At 38.9% G+C, this 19,926-nt stretch overlaps 1 long non-coding RNA gene across 2 annotated transcripts in view; it reads right to left on the bottom strand.

Moving 5' to 3' along the window:
- LOC103160025 overlaps positions 1–19,256 on the bottom strand; it is a 132,141-nt gene extending 112,885 nt beyond the window's left edge. For both annotated transcript variants that reach the window (XR_004771485.1, XR_004771484.1), the window contains exons 1-2: positions 19,197–19,256; positions 11,213–11,420 (exon numbers count right to left, since the gene is read on the bottom strand). This is a non-coding gene — a long non-coding RNA (uncharacterized LOC103160025). The remainder of the gene's footprint in view (positions 1–11,212; positions 11,421–19,196) is intronic.
- Between the last annotated feature and the right edge of the window lie 670 nt (positions 19,257–19,926).

Here is a 19,926-nt window from a genome sequence, read left to right as displayed (position 1 = left end):
TATTGCTATATGCATGTGGAGAAGAGGGGAACTGATATAAAAAGTGTCTATTGCATGTCAAATAAATATTTGTTAAATGAGTTCATGACTCAGAAGTTAAAATTTCAAGTGTGAATTGTGTCTGTGCATAAACCTGTGTGTACTTGGTTGTATGTTAAGAACATCCCCTTCCTCTTTGCATTTGAGTTACACTATCATGGCCAATTCAAAAGCTTTCCATTAAAAGTTTTGCTTTGTTTTGTTTCATCTCCTGCAGCAAAACTCCAGTTGAGGTAGTAAAGAATTCGATTTTTGAGAGTAGTCCGAACGTCTTGGAGATCTTAAGACAGTTCACCAAAGAGAAAGCTCCGTGCCAATGTCTGCTGCTGATGGATTCTCTTAAATGGCCGGCTGTTCTTTCCTGCTGCACACTGCTTTGTTTAGGCATGATTATGCACATCAGCTTCTGCATCAGTCAACAAAGAATTAAAAATGAAATAGGTTTTCCAGTGTACTGTGTTACGGTGTTAGCATAAAACAAAAAAGTAGGGGCCAATCCCTTAAAGAAAAGATGATTCAGAATATAGATGGAACTCTTTCACATTGTAAAAAAAAAATGTTTGCTGCATACAGAGTTCCTTTAAATAGCTTGCTCCCTCACTGCCCTTAAGATGTGACTAGATTTTCCAAAAGTGTATCTACACAAAGCTTTGCAGGAAAGCACATGATTTGCGAAGTGAGAGACCTCTGTATTTAGTAGCAATTTTAAGCTGCCATTGTGTGTTGATTTTAACAGTTGTATGCACTAAAACCTTACTAATGAAATAAAAAAGCAAAATCTTTCTACTGGTTTCTTTTCAGTAACTATCTACAGAATGTTCATCCAACAGGCTGCAGGGAAAATCTAGAGTTTCTTGTATTAAGTATTTGGGCTCTCATCTTAACAGATTTAGTGCATTTTAGTCACAGTCCTGCATTCATTTCTGGGTGTTATTTTCCAGGAGTGTTGCAGTATAACTCATTCCAGATCAAGATTCTTAAAATCGGTCAGAAAATCCTTTGTTCTTCATTTGTTAATTTGCTTTATTTTTCCCAGTACAGTAGTTATGCTTATACTGCTATCTCTCAGGAAGATTTGTGTCTGAGGTATATATGTACTACTAGTCACTGATGTAGGCAGGAAGGCAAACCAGAGTGTAACCCGTGTGCAGTGCTGGGTAAGAAAAAGATGTAAAGCAGGAGCATTGGAAAATGAGAAACAGAAAAAGCAGTGCTCCTGAGGGAATAGTCTTGCTCATGGCATGCTGCCCAGAAGCTGCTGTTCCTTCCTGGCTAAAACCATGGGGAAGATGAAAAGCTGAGTCCAACAAACAGAGGCGGATTGTGGTGGGAAACAGAGCTTCATGGAAGTCAGCAGTTTTCAAGGCTGGGATGTCCGGTGAGGGAGCAAGACAAGCCAGGAGGGTACACGGCTCAGCCAGTGGCACCTGGACAAAGCAGGACCCAGGGCAGAAAACAGTGTTCCCGTGAGAGTGGGACCCTGTAGATACACAACTGAGGATATGGTTTCTCCAAAAGAATATAGAACCTAAGCTCGCCTTTTGGATGAATAGTACAGCATTAGGAGAGGATCACACACACAAAGGGCAAAAGCAGCAGCCATCTGAGCAGCCACAGACGCTGCAACAGCAGGAGCAGAATAGCAGCTACAGTGAACTAGAACATAAAACCTGATTTTTGCATCAGATCCTGAAAAGGTGCTTAAGGGATCCAAAAGTACCAGATTTCCTGTAGCAAGTACAAATGGGAGATCCGAAACAAGAATAGAAAGCTGGAGATGTAGGTCAATTTTAGAGTGCTTTCCAACTGTATGTGAGGCCATGGGTTTGAGTCCCAGAAATACCAAAAAGTAAAGAGATAGCACATACATGCAACAGGCCAAAACTAAATAAAATTGAGACCTAGCCTACCACAGCAATATTCTCTGATGCTGTGGGGTCTGAAATAGCGAATCCCAATGAGATCGGGTAAAACAGTAAAAGGACCTAGAATAGTGTGCCTGCTACATTGGGACATAAACTTCTTGGTAGCCAACTCTTCGAGTAACCACCCAGAGAGAATGCCCTCCTAATAGACACTGCTCCCTTAAATCATCCCTGCCCCAGATACCTCTCTGGTAGGTCAGGATTTCAGCTGTGGGGTCACTCAGGCCAAATCCTGCCTGCAGCTATACTCACTCCAGGCAAGCTGGTGCCAGCGATTGACCCTACAGGTCACAATTTCCCCCAAGGGATGTGACACCTGGTTTCAGAAATATCCCAGGCCAAGTTCCCTTTGCATTCCATAGGCTTCCTTAGTAAGCCTCACATCTCCTACAACTGTCAGAAAATTCTCAAGCTTGTTTCTCATGACCAAAACCATAACCCTATAATCCTTGAAAACTATTCCGAACAGATTAACCCTTACAGTGTAGGATCTGACACAGGCCAGCCCATCCCTGAAAGCATAAGCTTCCCACAAATCGATAGTCTGATTAGGAAGCCCTATTCAGTGCAATTAACCCTTTCATGATGAACAGGGTCCTAGTCCACCCTTTGGAACTGTTGTCACTTAAAATGCTTTCTATTGGAGTGCATATTACTCAGATAAAGGATGAATAGTGTTGGATGGAAGAAGTATTCATTTCCACAAAGATTTCTGAGCTGACCCAACCATCTGAATAAGTACTTGGAAGGTAATTGTTTTCATTGGGAAGCCAAAATGATTTACCTTTGGACAGGTGCATTTGAATATATGAAAAAATAAAATTAAATAGTTCCTTCCATCTAAGAGACAGTTTAGGGAGTCTGTTTAGGTTGGAAGATTTGGAGTATGTGTGATATGTGTGGATGTTTTTAATTTTTATACAAAATGTTACTTTACATGTAATCCTAGGTTACGTTGAACTTCGAAGTTCACCCATTACCTTGAAGGACAACTGAAAATAAAGCAGAAACTCTTATTAAATATAGAATGAATAACATTCCATTTGGCGGGCAGTATAACTTCAAACATTACAGGCTTAGACTGCACTTTGAAAGAGAGTTAAAATGGCCCTGAGCCTTCAATGAAACAGTCATAACAAAAGCTGTGCACTTTAGTGGGCCATAGGTGAGGAAGCTAACCTCTGGCCTTTGAATTCAGAGTTATTCTTTTGAATTGTGTGTGATAGTCAGCCGTTTTCTTACCTGGTTTCCCCTTATAACCTTACTCTCTTTCTAAAGTAGCACACAGATCAGAAACACCAAGGAAGGAAAGAAGGAACGAGAAGTAGGTTTGCTAAAAAATGGACCCAAATCAGAGACTAAAAACTCTGAAGCCATAGGAGATGGTGTACCTCAAATCCCCAAGACTACAAATATAATACAAGCTGTGATCTTCTGAGAGCCATGTATTAAGAAATAAATCAAAGTCCATATTCACTGTTCAATCAAGTATAGAAAAGACATGAGGCATTTTATAAAATTCTAACTTTTGGACAAAAGAATAAATTGAAATTAGGGAAAATATCATCACGAACAAACATGGATTCCTTTCCAGAGAACAGCCATGGATCCTCCCTCAGCCAACCATTCAGGTCCCTACAGCTCAAGGTGAATAGCAAAAACAGTTCTCAATAAGTGCTTCTATTTTTGTGCTAATACCAAACCCTGATATTAACACACACCCCTACAAATATCTGAATTTTGATAAACAATCCAAATTTATATGCTGGAACAAAGAGAACATCTTCAACAATGGTGCTGGCATAACTGGATGCAGACATGTAGAAGACTACAGATAGACCCAGGCCTTTCGCCCTGCACAAAACTTAAGTCAAAATGGATCAAAGACCTCAACATAAACCCAACCACACTGAACTTACTAGAAGATAAAGTGGGAAATAACCTTAAATTAATTGGTACAGGAGACCGCTTCCTGAACATAACACCAGTAGCACAAACACTGAGATCAACAATTGATAAATGGGACCTCCTGAAACTGAGAAGCTTCTGTAAGGCAAAGGACACAGTCAGCAAGACAAAACGGCAGCCCACAGACTGGGAAAAGATATTCACCAACCCCACATCTGACAGAGGGCTGATCTCCAAAATATACAAAGAACTCAAGAAGCTAGTCTCCAAAACACCAAACAATCCAATTAAAAAGTGGGGTACAGAACTAAATAGACAATTCTCAATAGAGGAATCTAAAATGGCTGAAAGACACATAAGAAAGTGTTCAACATCCTTAGCCATCAGGGAAATGCAAATCAAAACATCTCTGAGATATCATCTTACTCCTGTTAGAATGGCTAAAATCAAAAAGACCAATGACAGTTTGTGCTGGAGAGGATGTGGAGAAAGGGGAACACTTCTCCACTGCTGGTGGGAGTGCCAACTTGTACAGCCACTTTGGAAATCAGTATGGCGACTCCTCAAAAAAATGGGAATCAGTCTACCACAAGATCCAGCAATTCCACTCCTAGGCATATACCCAAAAGAAGCACATTCATACAACAAGGACATCTGTTCAACGATGTTCATAGCAGCACTATTTGTAATAGCCAGAAACTGGAAGCAGCCTAAATGCCCCTCTACCGAAGAATGGATAGAGAAAATGTGGTACATTTACACAATGGGGTACTCCTCAGCAGAAAAAACAATGGATCCAGACCCCTGAACATGGATGTCAATAAGGAGGCCTCTGCACTCCAGGGAGCCTCTGGTGGTGGATTAGTATTTTTCCCTGGTGCAAGAAGGGACTTTGAGAGACCATCCCACGTGAAGGGTTACACTCTGGCCCTGCATGGGGAAGGTCCCAGGACCAGCATAGGAAGACTTGGTGGACTTTGCAGAGCCCCTGTTGAGGGCCCTACCCTGCCTGGGGAGTGGTGGGTGGATGGGGTGGGGGGTGGCTGGGGGTGGGGGAGGAGGGTTGGGGGTGAGGGGAGGGAGAGGGAGAAGGGACTTGAAATAAGCTTGTTCCCTAACTAGAACTAATAAAATAAAATAAAATAAAATAAAACAATGGAATCTTGAAATTTGCAGGAAAATGGATGGAACTCGAAGAAACCATTCTGAGCGAGGTAACCCAATCACAAAAAGACAAACATGATATGTACTCATTCATATGTGGATTTTAGATATAGAGCAAAGGATTGCCAGCCTACAATCCACACTGCCAGAGAAACTAGTAAACAAGGAGGACCCTAAAAGAGACAAACATTGTCCCCTGGAGAAGGGGAAAGGGTCATGATTCCCTGAGAAAATTGAGAGCATGGGAAGAGGGGGGAGGGAGCTAGGAGACTGAGAAGGGAAGAAGAGGAAGGATGCAGAGGTCATGAGGGAGCAGAAAGGTTGAGTCAGGTGTAGATTAGAAGAAAGGATTTGTGATAGGTAGGGTTTTAGTTGGAGGAGGACAGGAGAGAGAAGGGAACTGGGATTGTCATGTAAATCAATCTTGTTTCTAATTCAAATAAAAAATGATAAAAAAATAAGTGCTTCTACTCAAAGTCAGTCAGTGTTGAGATTCACTTCACATTCAGTATTCTACAGCTCCAAACCCTTTTTATTACTCAAAAGCTCAAGAAGAAACTCTGCAGTAATGCCACATTAATGGCCAAGGGGAATGTGAAAAAATATCCGGTATTATCAGCCACCACAAGAGTACATACAAAATGAACCAAGATGGCACATCATTTCTTAAACCTTCCATTACATTTGTGACCTCTTTTCCAAGAATGAAATTGGACTTCTGCTGTGGACTTCTACGTAGAACTGAGAAAGTTGTAATTGAAACGATAGTTACTAACAACTGTAAATGAAAATGTGGAGAAATTAGAACTTTTAGACACTGCTAGTTTGGATACAAAATGATAGAGCTGCTTTGTCAGAGGGCCTGGCCATTGTATAAAAATGAACACACAACATACCAATACTCTGGGAAATTCCACTCCTTGGTGTATACTAGAAAAGAATGAAAATAAGCATTCTTACAAGTACTTATGTGCTAATGTTCATAGCATTATTATCATATTTCTGCAAGGTAGAAGCGAGTGCAATATCTACCAACTGAGAAAGAGATTTGTAAAAATGCAACATATCCCTACAGCATATTAATATAGGTACTATACTATTAAAATATTAAGTATTTGCTGGGTGCTGTGGCACATGCCCTTAATCCCAACACTCTGGAGTCAGAGGCAGGAAGATTTATAGGTAAGTTTGAGGCCAGCATGTTCTACATAGTGAGTTCCAGGACACCCAGGGTTACATGGTAAAACTGTGTCTCATAAAAAAAAAAAAAGATTAGGTATGGTACTAATCTTCCTAAAATGTGCATGGACATAAAAAACATGAAAAGAAGTAGAAGAAGAAATAAATGGGAGATCACAGATTATGGGATTCCTTTTTATAAGAAAAGCAAGGGAAAACTTGTTTTCTTTTATTTAATTAGGTATATTATTGTAGATGAGGAAATTGGAATTTAGAGAAATAGGGTGTGATAGCCACTGGACACTGGATTTCTTTTAATAATAATAAAACTGTTATATAAGTGATTGTTATGATATTTTTCACAGTTTTGTTAATATAATAAAGAGCCATTTAATTCCACAGAGAGATGCACGTGGGATATAAATCGTATTTCAATAAAATTGGTACAAATAAACATGGGATTTTTTTCTCCAACTAGCACATCTGAAGAGGCATTCAGTGCTAAGTATTTTTACTACAGGATTTCTCAAATTTCTTTTATTGTGTGTGTGGTTTTTTTTTGTTGTTGTTTTGTTTTTTTTAAGACAGTGTTTCTCTGTATTGTTTTGAAGCCTGTCCTGGAACTAGACCAGGCTGGCCTCAAACTCACAGAGATCTGCCTGCCTCTGCCTCCCAAGTGCTGGGATTAAAGGTGTGCACCATCACTGCCTGGCTTCTCAAATTTCTTATGAAATACTAGTTTGGGTTAAAGTCAGAGATGTACCAATGCTTGTTTGTCTTAAACAGTGCTAATTAATGCAAAAATTTGGTATTGTTTACTCTAAACCACAGGACATATTAGTAATTATTTTCACAATGTAGTATATTTATATTAAGACAACAAGTAAATCTGTCTTGGGATGTGGAAAACATTTTTCTTTAAATTTGTAATTTAGAAAAACATTCTCAGTTATAAAATAACACCATAATCAGCATACATAACATGAGAAAATGCAAAAGAGATAAGAAAAAGCCAGTCACTTTATTTCCACCCACAATACAACTACTTTTATCATTTTCATAAATTTTTCCCTTGTTTTGCAGTATGTATTTTTCATATGATTGTGATCACATATGGTTCTTCAGCATGTATCCACTATCTGCATTCATTATAGCTTTGAAGTACGACCTTAGTGAAACTTGGCCACTGATCTGTCTCTCAAGCTTCCTCCTCCCTCCCCTCTTGTTTTCCCTAGAGCTCAAAACCATTGCCAAGTAAGCCTGAGGACAATTGAAGCCATTAGGAAGAATGCTATCAAACCAGGCTTGTAGTGTCTATCATCTTGAAGTACCCATCCATCACCATGAGGCTTTCTGTTGTTTCTCCCATGGTTATATAGAATGAATCAATACCATAGCATCTTTGCAAAGAAGGTCATGAATACAAACAGAAATTTTAAGAAGCCTCAGCTCTCTTCTAATCAAATATTACCCCCATGTCATCTCACAGGAGATTTGCCATGTTGTTGCAGCATTGTTAATGCATGATCTCTTTAATGCTGCTGGTAGAACACACCATACAAAATGGAAAGTTATTTTCATATTGCTAGGGCATGATACTAATAGTATAAGAAGATGCTAAGTCAAAGGTTGTATTTTAAAAGCTGTGATCCTAATTTTATCAATTAACAGTATGGACTGTGATCCTAGTTTATCAATTAACAGTATGGAGTCACTTTAAGCCATTGTACTACCTTTTCCAAAGTCCCAAGGCAGCAAATGGCAAATGGGTTCCAAGTTTGTGGATCTAATGAATGGAGGGAGGTGAAGGAGGGAGGTAAGGGAGGGAGAGAGAGAGAGAGAGAGAGAGAGAGAGAGAGAGAGAGAGAGAGAGAGAGAGAGATCTTGTAGAGTTTTATTAGCGCCACTTGGGACATGTCCAATTTCTGTGCAAATGTGCTCATTGAAGGAAGAGCCACTTGACTCCACAATTGAAAATGCTCTGTGGAGATAAGCTCCACAAGTGACACTGAAAGATTTATCAAAATTAGTTTACCAAGACAAAACTAAAACAGGGTTTGTTGACATATTTGATAAAAACCAGGCTTAAGGAAATTTGCTGCTAAAACCTTAATAAATCTTAAATCCCAATTTTCTCTGTTATAAGTTCATTCATTAAGTGTTTTAACTAACCTACCCCACCCCCATATACAGATGAAAATGATGTGTTGTACGTGGAAGTCACGTTAAGCCACTGATTTGGCTCTATCTGTGACTGAAACAACTATTAGAACAAAGGCAGAAAAAAAGTAAAGTATTTAAAGCCTGTAATGTCAATCACTCATAGCATCCTGTGAGAAAAGCACATACGTAGTATGACGTCAACTTCTCAAGGACTATTAAGAAAAGCAAAGTGAAAATGTGTGATTTTTTAATCCAAAGATCAAAGTTATGAACAAATCTCTCAGTGCATACACTTTACTGGAATTAACTGATGTTAATGGAGTCAGTCCAATAGAAAGAAACATATTTGGTTCAAAATGTGGCAAGAAGCTCAACCTAGTTCCTGAGGAAGTGATGTTCCAAAAGGTCAGTTGCAGAGAAATTAGTAATATGGATACAGTTTCAGAGTTTACTAGTCGACTTTGATGAGCAAGTAACTTTGAAGTGAACTGAAGTCTTAAAGAAAGGGCAATGGCATGGCATACAGTGACTAATTGATTTGCAGTGAGCAAATAGAGGCTGGTGAGATGGCTCAGGGGTAAAGTTCCTAATGACCTATGTTGGATCCCTAGAACCCATATGGTAGAAGGAGAGAAAGAACTCTGGAAAGTTGTCCTTTGACCTCCACACTTGTGCTGTGGAGCACCTGCCTGTGTTCATGCAGACACACAGACAATATATATATATATACATATATATATATATATATATATATATGTATATATATATGCAAATGGATGATTAAACTCATAAGTCCCTTTGAAAGGTGAACTTTTAATCTATATCAAAGCAACCATGAGTCCAAGTGACAAACAATAGACCCAATCCAGAAAAGACCTTCAAAAGGTGGGGAGAATACTGCAACATCACACAATTAATTCTGCACGTGGGATCTTGCAGTTTCAGGCTCACTGGGAAGAAATGACAACATTGTGTTTCATGCTAGGGTTGGAGTCCCACAGGTTATTCTCTAGGTAATTCCATAGTTTCTATTAGGAGTAAAAAAAAAAAAAGCAATTTGGAAAGTTCATTCTAAATTTCAGTTTGTCATCATCCTTTGCCAGATGGAATTAGATAGAAACATATGGAGAAGGATTTTTTCCCCAGTGTCGGATATCTTGTATTTTTCTATAGTTTCCCATTATTTTACAGGGATAGGCTGTAACTTGGCTGCCACTTCAAAGCAATTTCATCTGGAACATAATGACTATCCAGTCCTACATTAACCCTCTGGAAAAACAATATAGCAAACAGCTTCATAAGCGGGCAGGGTTTTTCTCTTCCCTTCTTAAATCTACTTCTGACCCATATGCTGAGAGCAGTTCAGCCACACCACCCTCTTTCCATTCTTAGCAACCTCTGGACTCTATGGGAGGCTTCCAGGGTTTTATATGACACAACAGATCTCAAAATTCAGTTCTTTGTTGTGTAAGCATGTATATGTTCATACTTACCTCTAATGTTTGAAAGCAAACCAGTGGCACTGTTTGCTAGTCTCTCCAAGAACTGTTTGAGGTTTGCTTACCACCAAACTTTCCTGCTTTTAAACAGACCCCTGTGAGCCCACTTCACCCAGCTGCCACCACCATTCACCAAGACAAATTTAACATGACATGATTTGTTCAATAGTTGGCAAAGATCTCTTTGCTTTTTTTATGTTTAGGAGTAGAAGATTAAATGTGCTTCCCTTATTCCTTTGAATCACTATTTTCCCATTCTCAGAAATCAAACAGGATATCATTCCGGCTACCTTATTATTCATTCTGTGTGCACGTGTGTGTCAGGGTGGGGTGTTGGGACATTCCACAGCTGTGAGTAGAAGTCAGATGACAACCTGTAGGAGTCTGTTATCTCTTTCTACCATGTGGCCCTGGAAATAATTATGATCATCAGGCTTGACAGCAAGTATGTTAACCCTCTGAGCTATCTTGAAAGGCCAGCTAGTTTCAATGAAAATAAAACAATGAAGCCAGCCAGCGTTGGCACACGCCTCTAAATCCCAGCACTTGGGAGGCAGAGGCAGGCAGATCTCTGTGAGTTGGAGCCCAGTCTTGTCTCCAGAGAGAGTGCCAGGATAGGCTCCAAAGCTATACAGAGAAACCCTGTCTCGAAAAATCAAAAAAAAAAAAAAAAAGACAAAATAAAGCAATGAAAGGTCAAGAAGGAAGTATGAAAGATTATTAGTATTTTCTAAGAATGGACTAGGTTTTTACAAGCAGAAAACAAAACATGAAACCAAGAATTTATGAACATAGCAAAATATAAATCTTTTGCATGTTGAAACAAAAAATTGCAAACAAGAAAGCCTGGAAACATTTGTTTAAAATATGTTATACACAAAGTAAAGTTAATAAGTAAAATAATGGCAGGGCGTTGGTGGTGCACGCCTTTAATCCCAGCAATTGGGAGGCAGAGGCAGGCGGATCTCTGTGAGTTCGAGACCAGCCTGGTCTACAAGAGCTAGTTCCAGAACAGCCTCCAAAGACACAGAGAAACCTTGTCTCAAAAAAAAAAAGTAAAATAAATTGATGGGTTAGCCAATAATTGCATGATCCTTTACCGATGTATTTATCAGATCACCTTTCTGTGTTGACCTTTAAAGTCTTTTGTATATTGGCAGTATGAACTTTTTTACATGTCACTGAGATAATTATACAGAGGTAAGTGTAACAAGTTTCCACTGAAAAATGGAGAGTTTCCATTATGTTATAATTGTACAGATTTATGAACAGTTTTACTCATCACACTATATACAAGTGTTATATTAAGCAAAACACTGAAAGAAAATGTCTTACCTATATAAGAGGTGATGATGAAATCAAGGCAGTGAACAGTGACATCTTCTTTAATTCTATATTTATTTAACTTTTAACTTTCTTTTGTATTTATTTATTCATTCGATCAATCATTTCTTTTGGAGGTGGAGGAAGCCCATATATGCCACGGGACATGTTTGGAGTTCAGAAGACAGTGTCTTCTCCTTCCTTCCACAATGTGGGGATCCTGAGAACAAATTCATATCATAAAGATTGGTGGCAAGTGCCTTTCCTCACTGAACAATGTCTCCAGCTCCTCTTTTAACTTTTCTAAACACATCCCAATAGTATATACTTATGTGGTACAGTGTGATGGGGGAGGAGAACTTCTAGGAAACTTTGTTTTGTTGATTAAACAGATAGCACATTTCTTATTTGCTCCCTTCTTCCTGCTTTGGACAAAGAAAGGGTGATTAAAGCTAGGATAATTAGCTTTGAGTCACAAGACCAATACCAGCAACTTTTACATCAAGATACTCGTTTTTGTGAAGAAAATATAATTTTTTGGGTTTCTTATACTTTACAACAACGACCATTTCATGTCAATCCTTCTCCTATGACTAAGCAATCAACACACAAAAATAAGAAAAAAATATTATTTTATTTCTGTGATGCTGAATTCTTTGTAGCAACCTGATTGTACCAAATACCTGATAAAAGTTACTTCTGGATGTTTCTGGAAAGGTTTGTTCAGGGAAAGAGTAGCACTGAAGTCAACAGACTAAATAAAAGGATTGCTTTCACCAATGCAAGTGGGGACATTCAACTTTGAAGGCTCTAAACCAAACAGAAGGAAAAAGTATCTGCTTCTCCAGCTGTAGGACCTTGGCTCAATTACAACATTGGCTTTTCCTGAGCTTCCAGCTTGTAGATGGCAGATCATAACACTCACAAACCTCTATAGTCCCATAAGCCAAATGTTCTACTAATCCCCTCCTATGCAATAATGAAGATCTCTACTCATTGATTTTAACCTTATGTATGACAACAAAATATCACTGACAACAAAATATCAAGCTTAAAAGCATTCAAAGTGAAAGAATCCAGGCAAAAAGGATCTAATCATGCTTGATTTCACTTTCATAGTCTCCCTACCATGTTGCAGATTATAGAGAAAGAATAATGGTAGCTAGAGACTGGTGGGTAGATTTTGCAGACTTTTTCTTTTAGGCTACCAACCAGCTCCCAAACCATGATTTGGAGAATTATTATTAGTTTTCTATGCTCCATCTAGCCTAGGCTAATTTCTGGTTAGCTCTTTTAACTTAACCTGTGTCTCTTTATCTACCTTTGCATCAGTGATTTTTACTTTTTTTCATTCTGTATGTCTTACTGCTTCTCATGTCAGGCTCATGACTGGTGGCTGCCTGGCTTCTTACACCAGGTGTGTCACTCTCTTTCTCCCTTGGTCTTTCCTCCTTCTTTTCTTCTCTCTTGAGCCTAGATTTCTCCTCTCATTCATTCCCTCTGCCTGTCAGGCCCACCTATCCCTCTCTCTGCCTAGTTATTGGCCATTCAGCTTTTTATTAGACCAAACAGATGCCTTAGGCAGGCAAAGTGAAACAAATGCAAAATATAGTTACATAATTAAACAAATGTAGCACAAACAAATGAAACACATCTTTACATAATTAAACATGTATCCTTACACCAGTAAACAAATGCAGCATAAGCAAATGTAACACACCTTTACACAGTTAAAGCAATATTTCACAGCAGAAACGACTGTAACATATCTTTGCCTAGTTAAAGTCATACTCCACAACAGCTAGAGATGAATAGGGAGCCATTGTTTAATAGGTACAGAATTTCAGATGGAAAAGAAGAAAGACTTTTGGAAATTTAGGATGATGATGGTTGTATAACAGTGTGAATGTCCCTGATGCCCCTGAACTGTACAGTTAAAATGGCAAAGACAGTTCATTTTTGCTATATATATTTTTACCACATTCAACCTGGGGGGAGCACTCCATTCATTTTTAGAAATTTAAGCTTGCTACAATTTAAACTTTTGATGCATGTTGTTGATGGTGGTCCATGGTATTTCTGAATATGAAGAAAACAGATTTTTACATGCACTGGAGGAGGGGTGATCTAAATTGTTCAAACCACTTTAGAGAGAAAGATAGTCAATTGTACCCAAAAGTCTTATAAATATTCATGTACTTAAACACACTGATTCTACTTCTAGGAATATAGCCAATAAAGTAATTAAAAAATGCAGACAATGTTTTATATCCAAAGATGTTCATAAGAGAATTTTTCTTATACCAAATAATAGGAGGTAATATGGATTCAGAAAGGGGTTGCTTTAAATGAAGTGCAGTGCAAATTAGCCAAGGGCTATTGGATCATTATGATGAACAACAGGGTAGATCATAGCTGTATTTCTTAGTCACCTAAGACATTTCAGTTTATAGTGCCAGTTACACCTCAAATCTTTTAAATTAGGACTTCTGGAGGTGGGACTCAGACATCAGGACTTTTTAAAGCTCTCCCCACCCCTACCACCTACTGATTCTACTATGCAGCCAAGCTTAAGAACTGCTTGTGTAGACTTCTATTTATTGACAAGAAAAAATATAAATATTCACCAGAGTTTGATGATAAAAGCAGATTATAGAACAGTCGGTATAGAATGAACTTACTTAAAAATATAAATGTGTGGGACTTTTCATTAATGATGATGAATCAAACGCCCACATTTGCTTTTACTTCCTCCTAAAACTCCAGTAAAACAACAATAAAAATTTTTAATATGCAAACCTTCATAAAAAAATAACTGTAAGGGGAAAAACAGCCATGCAATCTTGGAAGCTAGAAAACATTTCCGTGGAAACTTAGAAAGAGAGCTGAATTTCAAACCCATAGTAGAAAACACTGACAATGCAATTTACAATGTAGAATCCTTGCCTTCAGTAAGGAAATATAGGACAAAAGGCCAGAAAGGAAGGATAGGTTTCCAACTCAAAAGGGGCCAGTAAGTGCTCAATATACTAGACAAAAACAGATCCGCATAAGTTACTCCCCTGAGACCTGTAGAACAGTGAAGTCAAAGGTAAAGTCTTCCAAGTTTCTGTTAGTTTAGTTGTCTGCATATTTTCTTTTGGAAATTTCTAGTGTCCCAGTGATGAGACAAGCCACCATGCCACTGTTCTGTGTCCCCTCTGTTAGGAGTATACACTTCACTACAGTTGGTCAATGATTTGGATTGAACAAATGAAGCCAGAGTCAAGTCTTTCTCAGGAATTCATAGGCAGACAGGTAAGATCTCTTCTGAACCTGTAAGCACCCAGGCAGCTAGTGAAAACCATGTGCCAGAGGCTTGCCTGACCCCAGCCAGCTCTAAAGAAGTGGAGGTGGAAAGCAAAATCAGAACTGAATGAGATTAATTTAAAGTTTGGGACTTGGGTCACTCTTGGCCACCCAAGGTTGTATGAGCTAATAGATAATCTAGTCTGCTAAAGCATATTTGAGACGTATTTCTGTCACTCAAAGCCAGGAATCCTGACTAATTAAAAAGATACTGCATGAGTATGCCAGAGAACAATCATATGAGATAGTAATATAGCAGAACATGCTAACTTTATCAGTTTTTCCAAGACAAATTTCAATATTTGAAAGCTTTTCTAGGACGTTCAAAAATTCATTTAAAAATGAAGTCTTCTTAAGAAGAACAGGTGAGTGACCTGTCTGCCAGCTGAACTGCACCACTCCCTATATTTGGTTCCCAAAAGACTATTCCACCTCCCACCCCACCAGCTGCCCCATTGCCAGGTCCCTGCCCCTAATTCCTGCTGACTTCCACTGCTTGGATGCAGGCCACAGCAACCAGGTGAGTTACCTACCTGCCAGCGAAGTTCCCTATTCCCTAGATTCAGTTCCCAAAGTCCATCCCATCCACCCCCACCTCATCACCTACCCCACTGCTGGGCCCCTGTCCCCAACTCCTGTTGACTTCCACTGCTCAGATGCAGACAATGATCAGGTAAGTGATATGCCTGCCACCTGAACTACCCCACTCCCCAGATTATCCCAAAGACCCATTCCACTGTCCCCTATCCTTCCCCACCACTGTTCCCTCCTGCTGCTGGCCCCAAGCCCCAACTCTGCTGAATAGGAGAAGGTCATGCCAATCAGAAGAACTAGTGCAGGCCATAACAGTTTGAAGAACAGGTACAGGTCAGGATATACCATGAATAATATTGGGGTTAAGACTGAAGATTAGAAAAGCAAAGCAGCAGCCAAGCCACTAGCTCCCTCCTCTATACAGACCAAAATGGGTGATCCTGTCTCCACTAATCCTCAGTTGAATCTGACCACATCTGTCCCCTCCTGCTTATATTCCCCCCTAGTGTTGAGATCAAAGGTATGAGCTGTTTCTCTTTTAGAATGATTCACTCTCATGTAGACCAGGCTAGCCTTGAACTCACAGAGATCCATCTGCCTCTGTATCCTGAGTATTGAGATTAAAGGTGTGTACCACCACTGTCTGGCCTCTATGGCTAACTAGTGTGGCTAGTTTTGCACTCTGATCTTCTGGCAAGCTTTATTTGTTAGATCATAAACAAAATGTCACCACTCCAAGCAAGCTAGAAAGATAGATAGGCAAACTCAGGCAGAGACTCCCTGCTGGAACAGAGACCACACCTGCCACCAGAACCACAGATAAGCAGCCTATCAGAGGACCATATCCACTCACTCATTGTCCCCAAACCCCATCCCCCTCCTCATCCTCATCACCATATCCCACTCCCCCCAACTCAGGCAGAGACTCCCTCCTGCAAGAAAGGCCATGTTGCCCTGGCTGTTCTTGTATTCCTACACTGTTGTTTAGACATCTGGGTTTAGAGTGATTATGTAAAGGCAGACCTATTAGAATCACACCTGGCTTCTCAATGGAGACTCTAAAAGCCAGAAGGTCCTGGACAGATATCTTGCAGACTCTAAGAGACAAACACTAAAACACCATGGATGCCAGCCCAGACTACCAAAACAAGCAAAACTTTCAATCATTATAGATGGAGAAAACAAGATATTCCTTGATAAAGTCAAATTTAAATGAAATCTATCCATAAATCCAGGCCTACAGAAGGTACTAGAAGAAAAACTCCAATCCAGGAAGACTGAATACCCCCCCCATGAAAATACAGGCAATATAAATAATCTCACACCATCAAAACACAAAAAGGGAAGCGCACACACACACACACACACACACACACACACACACACACACACACTATCATTACCACCACCAACAATAACAAAATAACATGAAGTAACAATTATTGGTCATTAACACCTCTCAATATCAACATATCAACCAACTCAATTTGCCAATAAAAGGACATGCTAACAGAATGGATACAAAAACAGGACCCATCCTTCTGTTGCATACAAAAAGCACACATCAACATCAATGATAGACATTACCTCAGAGTAAAGATTTTCCAAGCAAATGGACCCAAGAAGCAAGGTAGTATAGCTATTCTGATGTCTAACAAAATAGACTTCCAACCAAAATTAATCAAAAGAATTGGAGAAGGACATTTCATACTCATCAAAGGAAGAAATCCACCAAGATGAAATTTCAGTTCTTAACATCTATGCTCCAGACACATGGGCACCCACATTTGTAAAAGAAACATTACTAAAACTTAAATAACACATTGATCTTCACATATTAATAATGGGAGACCTCAACACCACACTCTCACCAATGGACAGGTCATCCAGACAGAAACTTAGAAGAGAAATAATGGAGCTAACACACATTATGACTAAAATGGACCTAAAAGATATCTAAGAACATTTCACCCAAACACAAAAGAATGTACCTTCTCAGCACCTTATGAAACATTCTCCAAAATTGACTATATAGTCAGTCACAAAACAAGTCTCAACATATACAAGAAAATTGAAATAACCCCTTGTAACTTATCACACCATGGATTAAAGCTACATTTCAACAACAGAAATAACAGAAAGCCTACAAACTCATGGAAACTGAGCAAGTAAAACTGAATGACTGCTGGGTCAATACTGATATAATGAAAAAAATTAAAGACTTCTTATAATTCGGTGAAAATGAATGGAAAATATACCCAAACTTACAGAGCAAAATGAAAGCGGTGCTAAGAGGAAAAATTATTGCATTATATGACTTCATAAAGAAATTGGAGAAATCTCATATTAGCAACTTTAAAACACACCTGAAATACTCTAGAACAAAAAGAAGCAAACACATCCAAGAGGAGTAGTAGGTAGTAAATAATCAAACTGAGGGCTATAATTAAAAAAAGAAACAGAAAAAAGAGAAGAATACAAAGAATCATTGAAACAAAGGGTTGGTTCATTGAGAATATCAATAAGGTAAACAAACCCTTATCCAAACTAACTGAAAGGCAGACATACAATATCCAAATTAACAAAATCAGAAATGAAAAGGGAAATAACAGTAGACACTTAGGAAATCTAGTCAATCATTAGGTCATACCTAAAAAACTGTACTCCACAGAATTGGAAATTATAAAAGAAATGGACAATTTTCTTACATCTTCTTTGTGTTGTCATTCCAAAGTTATATTATTAACTTGTTTGCATTGAGGTGAAAAGTAGTTTGTCAATTACATATATTCTGAATATTTTCTACCCATCTGAAACTTGACTTTATGTTTTAGATATCATTTCTAGAACCATTTTTATTTTGATAATGTATAATTTATTCATTATTTCCCCCTTTTTAAAATTTAAATTAGGATCAAGCTTGTTTTACATGTCAATCCCAGTTCCCTCTCCCTCCCCTCCTCCTCTGACCCCAACCACGGCCTATCCTATCCCCTTTCTGCTCACCTGGGAGGGTAAGGTCTTTCATGGGGGATCGTCAAAGTCTGTCATTTGTAACAAGGCCTAGACCCTCCCCTGTGTGTCTAGGCTGAGAGAGTATCCCTCTATGTGGAGTAGACGCCCAAAGTCCATTTGTATACTAGGGAAAAATACTGATCCACTACCAGAGTCCCCATAGATTAACCAGACCTCCAAACTGACATCCTTGTTCAGAGGATCTGGAACAGTCCTATGCTGGTTTCCCAGCTATCCATCTGGGGTCCATGAGCCCTCCCCCCTTGTTCAGGTCAGCTGTTTCTGTGGGTTTCTCTAGCCTGGTATTGACCCCTTTGCTCATCACTCCTCCCTCTGTGGATTCCAGGAGTTCTGCTCAGTGTTTAGCTGTGGGTGTCTGCTTCTGCTTCCATCAGCTACTGGATGAAGGCTCTAGGATGGCATATAAGGTAGTTATCAATCTCATTATCAGAGAAGGGCATTTAAGGTAGCCTCTCCACTATTGCTTAAATTGTTAGTTGGGATCAATCTTGTAGCCCCTGGATATTTCCCTAGTACCAGATTTCTCTTTAAACCTATAATGGTTCTCTCTATTATGGTATCTCTTTCCTTGCTCTCCTCTATTCTTCCCCTGACTCTATCTTCCTGTTCTCTTATGCCCTCCTGTCCCCTCCTCTTCTCCCCTTCTCTTTCTCCTAACTCCCTTTTCCCCTCCCCCATGCTCCCAATTAGCTGAGGAGATCCTGTCCCTTTGCCCTTCTTGACAATTTTCTTGATAGATACCACTTATTGCAAGTTAAATCAAGATCATATAAATAATTTCAATAGACCTATAACCCCCAAGGAAATAGAAGCAATCATTAACATTCTCCCAACCAAAAAGGCCCCGGGGCCAAATGGTTTGTAGCACATACTTCTACCAGACTTTCAAAGAAGAGCTAATACCAATATGCCTCAAATTATTCCACAAAATAGGAACAGAAGGAACATTATCAAATTCATTTTATGAGGCCACAGTTACTCTGATACCCAAACCACACACAGATTCAACAGAGAAAGAGAATTACAGACCAATTTCTGTCATGAATATTGAGGCAGAAGCATCCAATAAAATACTCACAAACTAAATCCAAGAGCACATCAGAAAAATCATCCACCAAGATCAAGTAGGCTTCATTCCAGAGATGCCAGGATGGTTCAACATATAAAAATCTGTCAACATAATCCACCATATAAACAAACTGAAAAAAAAAACATGACATGATCATCTCATTAGATGTTGAAAAAGCCTTCAACAAAAATCCAACACTCCTTCATGATAAAAGTCTTATAGAGATCAGGAACATACCTAAACATAATAAAGGCAATTTACAGCAAGCCTATAGTCAACATCAAATTAAGTGGAGAGAAACTCAAAGCAACTCGACCAACATCAGGAACAAGACAAGGCTGTCCACTCTCTCCATATCTGCTCAATATTGTACTCAAAGTTCTAGCAAGAACAATAAGACTACTTAAAGGAGATCAAGGTGATACAATTTGGAAGATGTCAAAGTATTGCTATTTGCAGATGATATTAATACTACATAAGTGACCCCAAAAATTCTACCAGGGAACGCCTATAGCTGATAAATGACTTCAGCAAAGTGACTGGATACATGATAAATACAAAAAAAAAAGTAGTCTTCCTATATACAAATGACAAACAGATTAAGAAAAAACTCAGTGAAACAACACCCTTCACAATAGCCACACATAATATACCTTGGGGTAACTCCAAGCAAGAAAAAGACCTGTATGATGAAAACTCCAAGGTTTTTATCTGTGTATTTCATTTATTTATTTACTTG

This window comes from Cricetulus griseus, chromosome X, assembly GCF_003668045.3.
Source record: "Cricetulus griseus strain 17A/GY chromosome X, alternate assembly CriGri-PICRH-1.0, whole genome shotgun sequence".
NCBI lineage: Eukaryota > Metazoa > Chordata > Mammalia > Rodentia > Cricetidae > Cricetulus > Cricetulus griseus.
This window is presented reverse-complemented; position numbering and strand designations above follow the sequence as displayed.